This window comes from Primulina eburnea, chromosome 3 (assembly GCF_022965805.1).
Source record: "Primulina eburnea isolate SZY01 chromosome 3, ASM2296580v1, whole genome shotgun sequence".
Lineage (NCBI taxonomy): Eukaryota > Viridiplantae > Streptophyta > Magnoliopsida > Lamiales > Gesneriaceae > Primulina > Primulina eburnea.
The window spans coordinates 46,474,474-46,480,473 of NC_133103.1; the positions used below are offsets into that span (position 1 = coordinate 46,474,474).

Below are 6,000 nucleotides of genomic sequence, written 5' to 3' on the forward strand. Positions count from 1 at the left end.
AACTGAAAGACATTACAGAAGGTTTGTGGGGACCCGGACGCTAATCATCTTTTTACTCATTATTGGGATTTAATTATCAGTTCTGATAAACAGGGTCTAAAAATTTTTCTTTTTAAAATATAACTGCGGAAGGTAATGGAATCTAAACAATATACATCTCTGTATAAAAACTACAGTTCAGTAGAAAAGTACAATACTGTACAACCTAAGTCTAAGGTTCAATTACTAAATTCAAGTAATAAACCAAGTCTGCTACAAGTCCGGAATCACCACGCTAACTCGTCTTCTCTCATCGTCATCTCGACCCTGATCCAGCCCCACCTGTTGTCATGCACACATACAAAACAAGACAACAGCCGGATAACTCCGGTGAGAATAAATCCCAGTATAAAACATGGTAAGCATGTATATAAATAATCTAAATTATAAGACATGCTGTCATGAATATATTCAAAGGAATGGATTTCATAATCTATGAAATCAAATCACAATAAGCATGCAACTCCTTTCAGATAGACATGCAATTTAAATCAAATCATATAAACATGCTATCATACTGAAAGCAATAAATATGGGTTTCATATTCTATGAGACCACATCTATAAACGCATGCAGTTCTAGTCAAATCATGTCTAGACTCGACTCAACTATAACTCTAGGGATCTCGTAATGAATAAGACGTCAATGGCTGTTACATACTCAACCGATCGTGGTAACTGTACGTCTTATTCCTAGACTTCGGCCATGGCTGTATCGTGGTGCTACAATAGGACAATGTCTGCTCCTATGTACGATACACCGAACGTCTAGAAGTCTGACAATGACTGTCAAGACTTTCCTATCTTAACTGCAATGAATAACAATCTGTAACCAAAGCATAATCATATTCATAACTGAATATCACAATTACCTTACATGCTTGAATACAATTCTATAATCAAAGCATAATCAGGTAACAATATAAACAATAATCTAGTATGTGATTGTATTGGGAAACTCAAATTAATCTAATTTGAGTTATGCTTCCCGACTATCACATGAATTATACCTTTGTCGTCCCTGTCTGACGAAGACGATGACCTGTATTCAATTCTGTCCATATCAAATCTGAAATGACAATATCGAATACAATGTATCAGTGAATAACTCAATATACAATCTGTTCTGATCACTACTTAATTCAGTATACAATCTGATCAATGTCTGAACAAGATACAATCTGAGTCATATCAATAATATCACAATCTGATCGAAATCATATCTGAATCTGATTAATCTAAATCAACTGATGTTTCGACGGCATAATAATATAATCTGAATAACCCCGTCAATCTGAACATCACAAATATAATACTGGAACTCATAATCTGTGTTAACATAATTCATACTCTGAATATTAACACAATTCTGATATAGAATCTCAGTCAATATCTTTTAAAAATCATAACAATTACAGAAACAGTCTGTTCTTTAATCTGACTTCAATTCGATACTGTCTACTGTAGCAGAAACATCATATCTGATTCATATTCAATTCTGACAATATCATAAATTCAAATCTTGTCTAAACGTAATAAAACTTACGTCCAGTTGTAGCCTGCGTTGATAGGAACACAGTACTGAAGTCGGATTAAAAATCAGACGAACGGATCGTTCTCAATTTCCAAATTTTCCCTCGGTTTCCTTTTTCTTTTTCTTTCTTTTCTTTCTCTTCCTTCTCTTGTTTCTTATGGATTTCGCATGCTTATATATATATATACCCCCGTTTCATAATACAAGGGCAAGTGGCGTTGTGCATATTCTGCACGTTTCGCGCATATGCGCCAACAATGTCGCGCATATGCGCCAGTTATAAAAACTAGCATTTGTCTTCTCGCGCATATGCGCCAATTATTCCGTGCATATGCGCCAATCATTCTGCCTATCCCGCGCATATGCGCCAGTTATGCAAACTAGCGCTTTGACTTCTCGCGCATATGCGCCACTTTTCTCGCGCATATGCGCCGTACCTACTGCCCCTCCCGCGCATGTGCGCCATTTACGTCGCGCATATGCGCCAATGCTACTGGACGTTCCGCGCATGTGCGCGCATTCAAGTCGTGCATGTGCGCGGGGACTTGTATTGGCACCTTTTATCAATTCTTTTCTCGACTCTCCCGGTCTAATCGGTTCCGTCTATAAGTATCTCAATTATCATCCATGATTATAATAATCATCGTCAAATCCTTTTCTGATTAACGATATAAAATTCTCGGGCCTTACAAGGTTGGCGCCCGAGCGGTACATTTCTACCGCCCGGGCGCGAGAAGACGAAGTGCCGAGACAGAGATTTGGCGCTCGGGCGGTGATTTTCTACCGCCCGAGCGCGAATACCGCACCAGCCGAGCAACATTACAGAAACATGGCGCTCGAGCGGTACTTCGCTACCGCCCGAGCGCCGCTTATTTTTGGAAAATCTCATTCGCGATTTCTTACCTTAATTTGGATGGTGGTTGCTATGGAAAGGGGAGGGCACGAATTTTGGGCATTCATTCAGACATAATTCGACAGCCGTCAAGGAGCTTTGGAGAGAACTTTGCGCTTGGAGTGAAAATTTGAAGTTTTCCGGGCATCGTTCTTCGCAGATTTCGTCACGTCTCGTATTTATAGTTTATTTTCCGTTGTTTAAATATTGTTTTGCTTATTTTCATTATGAATTCTAGTAGCTAACTTTAATATTTGTTGGGATTAAAGGGGATCCCACCCCAAACTTTCAGTTGGTTAATTTATATCTCGGTTTGTGATTTATTCTTGATTATTCTACGATTTTCATTGTGTCGTTGAGCGTAGCTAACTCTTACGAAAATTTTATATCACGAGTGAGTTCGAGAGAATCAATGTTTTCAAAACCGGACCGGACCGGCCGGTTGGACCGGTTCAACCGCGAACCGGCCTCCAGACCGGTCCGGACATAAATAAAAACCCGGAAAACAGGTTTAACCGGAAAAAACCGGTTAAAACCCGGTTCAACCGGAAAAACCGGAAACCGGCCGGTCTTCAGGAACCGGCCGGGTCTGTGAAATTATAAAAAAAATTGCCCAGAGATCGGCGACGGTTATTTCAAAAACCGTCGCTATATGGCGACGGTTAAGGAATAACCGTCGCTATTTAGCGACGGTTTTTTTAAAACTGTCGCTAAATAGCGACGGTTTTTTAAGAAACTTTATGTTTGCTACTTTTTTTTATAATTAATCTTGATGTTTACTTGGGCACTTAAACTTGGTCATCACTATTTGGTTACATGTTATGTGTAATTTGGATTTTTGAATTTGAAAAGTGATGTTTATTTTGATATTTGTTGTAATTTTCATCTTAAAAATTAAATAAAAGCTATAAAAACATAAATAATCAATATTTTACTATTTTATTTATTATATAAAATAAATAAAATATTAATTTTATTGATCCGGTTCGATCGTCCGGTTGAACCGGTTGAACCGGTTGAACCATTTTTTAAGGCTTCACCGGTTCGATTAACGGTCCGGTTATAAAAACACTGGAGAGAATAACTAGTGATAGGATCGAGTAGTATAATATGCGGATCTACAATTTGCATAGACATATGAAATTGGATACGTGTCGATAGTCATAGTCCTTAGGGTCGAAAACTAGGGGATTTCATCAATCGAAATGCGGTTCATTCTTGATAAATAATTAAAGACATTTAATTACTTCATTGAGTGAATTAGTTTGGCATAGCTCGAGAGAGTGTGTTCAATTGAATAGGAAATCCTGTCGGAAGCGTAGAACACAATCGAACGAATTAATTAATTAATAAGGGGTAGGTGAACCAGAATTCCCAACAAATTCTTTTATCATTTGAAATTTAATCCATTGATTTAGCATTCATATTTCATCATTTAATCTTTGAGCTTGTTTATTTAAATTTTCTTGACTTTTATTAGTCATAAAACAAACAATCAAATTTCGTCGCTAAAGTTTTAATAACTAAAATAATAATTGTGAAACACAGTCTTCAGTGGAACGGTACTTGTACTCACGTACACTATATTATAACTTGACATCGTGCACTTGCGATTTATTTTGAGCATACAAAATCATATTTTTATTGGGGATTGTACTGTGCAAGTTTTGCTCGATCAAGTTTTTGGCGCCGCTGCCGGGGACTGTTAATCTACAATTAAATTTTTAGTTATTTTCTTTAGTGTATTTTATTTTTATTGAGCTAACACTCCATATTTTATTCCAGGTATCTTGTCTAGTGCATGCCAAAGTCACTTGACGTGGAGCTTGAGTCCGACCCTGAAATTGAAAGAACTTTTCGCAGGAGAAAACATCAGCAAAGACTGAAGGAACTGATGGAGAGACACGAGCAAGAGCATGAGGAGGAGCGCCGTGAAGAGAGACATATTGAGATACCGCGCCGCATACCAATGTTAGAGTATGCCCAGCCTTCGTTGGATGGTGCACGCCCTAGCATTGTGAGACCTATTGTGCGGGCAAATCACTTTGAAATCAAGCCAGCTATAATCCAGATGATTCAGAACACAGTCCAATTCGGAGGAACTGCTGTGGACGATCCAAACACACACATCGCGGATTTTCTTGAGATTTGCGATACTTTTAAATTTAATGGAGTTTCTGATGATGCTGTTAGATTGCGTTTATTTCCTTTCTCTTTGCGTGATAAGGCTAAAGCTTGGTTGAATTGTTTACCTGTAGGTTCGATCACTACATGGGAGGACATGGCGAAAGCGTTTCTTATCAAATACTTTCCTCCATCGAAGACCATGAAGCTGCGGGCAGACATCAAAACATTTGCTCAGTTCGATCAAGAGTCACTATATGAGGCATGGGAGCGTTTCAAAGATCTATTACGAAGATGCCCACATCACGAGTTGCCACTTGGGTTAGTCGTTCAAACCTTCTATTATGGCTTGCTTACTCCTAATCGTACTATGATAGATGCTGCTGCTTGTGGAAATCTATTGAGAAAAACTGCTGAGGAAGGGTATGAGCTACTGGAGGAGATGGCTGCTAGCAGTTATCACCCTCAATCTGACAGGAACAATCAGCGGAAAAGTGCAGGGATTCACCAGGTAGCTGATTTATCTGCTATTACTGCACAACTTGATGTTTTAAACAGGAAACTGGCTGGCTTGAACATGGGTGGCACGGCTATGCGTTTGCAAGAGGTATTCTATGAGAAATGTGGGGGTGAGCACTATGTGAAAGACTGTCAAGATGACAATCTATTCTATGTGCCCGAAGGAGCACCTGTGCATCAAGTGGGAGTCCAAAACCGCCCAAGGCATGACCCTTATTCGAACACATACAATCCTGGGTGGAGGCAACATCCTAACTTCTCATGGGGCGGTCAAAACAGTCAAACTAGACCGCAAGGAGGACAACAATATGGCAAACAACCAATGTACAGATCCGATCCTCCTAGAGAAGAAAAGTCCAACTTGGAGCAAATGATGTCTAAGTTTATTTCATCCACTGAAACTAGACTTCAAAATCAAGATGCGTCGATTAAGGGGCTCGAAACTCAGATTGGGCAATTGGCCAAGATGATAGCAAATCGAGAGCCGGGCACCTTGCCAAGCAACACCGAAACTAATCCAAAAGAGCAAGTGAAGGCCATTGAGTTGAAGAGTGGAAATATTTTGGAGCCTAGAGAGAAAGAGAAAAGCCAAGTATCGGATGAGCATGCTGAGGCGTCAAAAGGTAAGTCATCTAACTCTACACCAGCACCCACGGCACATCCTAAGATTGTTATCCCCCCGCCTTTCCCTGCAGCATTGAAAAAGGCAAAACTAGATGCACAATTCGGTAAATTTCTTGAGGTATTTAAAAAATTGCATATCAATATTCCCTTTGCCGATGCTTTAATGCAAATGCCTAGTTATGCCAAATTCTTGAAGGACATCTTAGCTAACAAGCGAAAATTGGAGGATCACATGACAGTGAACTTGACTGAGAGTTGCTCTGCTTTGG

The 6,000-nt window shown here is 39.3% G+C and overlaps 1 non-coding gene across 1 annotated transcript; it reads right to left on the bottom strand.

Moving 5' to 3' along the window:
* Positions 1-4,794: 4,794 nt before the first annotated feature.
* On the bottom strand, positions 4,795-4,900 carry LOC140828736 (small nucleolar RNA R71). The gene has a single exon (XR_012117303.1). It is a non-coding gene; the product is annotated as a small nucleolar RNA R71 (small nucleolar RNA).
* Between the last annotated feature and the right edge of the window lie 1,100 nt (positions 4,901-6,000).